At 42.5% G+C, this 2,393-nt stretch overlaps 1 pseudogene; it reads left to right on the top strand.

Moving 5' to 3' along the window:
- Positions 1 to 344: 344 nt before the first annotated feature.
- Positions 345 to 494, top strand: LOC117716685 (small nucleolar RNA U3; annotated as a pseudogene).
- The last annotated feature ends 1,899 nt before the right edge of the window (positions 495 to 2,393 follow it).

Genomic DNA, 2,393 nt, shown 5'->3' with positions numbered 1-2,393 from the left:
CAACAACAACAACTTTAGCCAGGTGCCACATAGAGGAACCACTTTTAAAAAGACTTCCATCACCATTCTAGAAGAGTTTAAACAGGGACTGGGGGTGTGACTAAGCTGTAAGAGTACTTCGCATGCGTGTGGCCCTGAGCTTGCTCTCCAATACTGAATATACCAGGTATGGTGGAGTTTGCCTGGAATCCTAGCACTTGGGAAGTACAGACAGGGCAACCAGGATTTCAAGGTCATCCTTGGCTTCACAGCATATTCAATTAAGTTATCCAGGATTGCATTTCTTGATCATGTTATGGTGACATATCTACCTTTGGGTCATGCCTACTTTTGTAAGTTACCCCCAAAGACTTTCAGGGATCATTTCTATAGTTCGTTACTAGAGAAGTTTCTCTGACTGTGTAGAGCATCCGAAACCACGAGGACAAGATGTAAGTTACCCCCCAAAATCAATAATGCATCAAGTAGAACTTGTTTAGTTCTGTATCTGGGGTGAATAGATATATCTTCATGTCTCCCCTGGAAAAGTCAAACAACCCAGACCAAATAAGAATTTATTTGTTCAGGGGCTTGGAAGTTTGTGGGGATCACTTGGATATCGAAAAACAAAACATGTCTATACCTGTTCCTGTCCCAGAGTGGACCCTTAAATTATGTTTAACTTTTGCTTTCCTTTTCATGATAGAGTGCTATTAATAGTCACAGTCTGTTAACCCTCACACACAAAAAAAGGAAGGAAGAGAAAGACAGAGGGAGAGAGAAACAGAGGGAAGGAGGGAGAGGGGGGAAAGAGAGGACTTTCACTCCCTTACCAGCCACATCCCAGGGGATACAAAGCTGCAAACACATTCTTCACTGAATTAGCTAACATAACCTTGCTTTCTATCCAAACTCTATTTTTAGTGTTTATATTCACTACCATCATCCAATATAAATACACACACACACACACACACACACACACACATATTTGTTCCCTCATTTCTACAACTTTGGCTTTTTCAAACATGTTTAAGCCCCAGTTTCCCAAAGCTTTTTTTTTCCACATGGTATCTTAATGGATTCTCACCAATGCTTTGAGATATGCAGAGTACAGAAAACCAATCCTAGCCTGCAGGCAAAGGGATGAGGACAAGAGTCTTTAGTTTGCTGAGATGCACAGAGCCAGCACTAGGCTTGCTCTTCTGGGACCGTGTCCAGCTTCTGTCTGGACCATCCGGAAGAGACACCTATTGGTGAATATGTGCCTGAGCTCCACTTTCTGCACAAGTGGAAGTGTTTGAAAGCGCCCTCCCCTTCACTTCTCCATTTGTCTCTGAGCCAAAGAGCATGCACACATGCACAGATGCACACATGCACACAGGCAAGCATGCATGTACACGCACGGTCCCCAGAAGAAATATGGTAATCTTTTCCCTTTTTGTTGTTTGTTTTGAGAATTACTCTCATGAAGTCTCACCTGGCCCTCACAGCTGATGATGGCCCTTAACTTCTGATGCTCTCATTTCTGCCTCCAGAGTGATGCTATCCAGGTGTGTACCACTACGCTCGGCTTCTAGGGTGCTAAGGATAGAAGCAAGAGCTTCATGTGAGCATGAGGCAAATGCCCTCCCAACTGAGCCACATTTCTAGCCTCTATTACTTCTTTCTTGAGTCCCAGTACAATCTCCATCCCCAATTCCCTTCTCTCCATTACAATCAAGCCCTTTGAAGATGTTGTTGTTGTTGTTGTTGTTGTTGGCCTTTTCTAACACTTCTCTTCACATCTCTTTTGCTTCTATATTTTCTTTAGTGAAGAATGAGTCTGGGGTCACTCCAAGGCAAGAAGAGACTGAGAGGTCAACTCTCTATTTAATTAAGGATTGGCTCTGGAGAACCCAAAGGTTCAGAGAGACTCTACTGGAGAAAGCATTATTGTAGAAAACCAAGAATAATTATTTGGAGCAAAACCAAAATGCCTTGCATCTGTCTGAACCCCTGTTGATTTACAAACATAAGGTAATTCGCCTCAACTGACTTAACTCCTGTTCCCATTCAGCTCCCTCCAGCTTTCCGACTAATATCTTAATTCCCCTCTGCGCTCTCTCCACTACCAAATCAAAGTAAAATTTATCTTTCTTTCATTTGCCAAAGCCAAGCAAATTTGGAAGGGGAAAATTACTAATAAAGGACAAAGGATTTTAAAGAAAACGTATTGTTTCATCTCAGTGACTTGGAACAGACTACAAAGACACTTAATCACTATATTAAATCAAAGGAATGTAAATCACATTATTCACATTCATAAATTGCTGACATGTGGCTTTTGAAAGGCTCGGGATGGGAAGGCAGAGGAAGGAACACAGTCTGGAAGTGAGTCATCCTGGGAGGCAGGGCTAGGAGCTGCTTTCCGG

This window comes from Arvicanthis niloticus, chromosome 10, assembly GCF_011762505.2.
Source record: "Arvicanthis niloticus isolate mArvNil1 chromosome 10, mArvNil1.pat.X, whole genome shotgun sequence".
Lineage (NCBI taxonomy): Eukaryota > Metazoa > Chordata > Mammalia > Rodentia > Muridae > Arvicanthis > Arvicanthis niloticus.
Note: the sequence above shows the minus strand (reverse complement) of the source record. Positions and strands in the feature narration are given on the sequence as shown.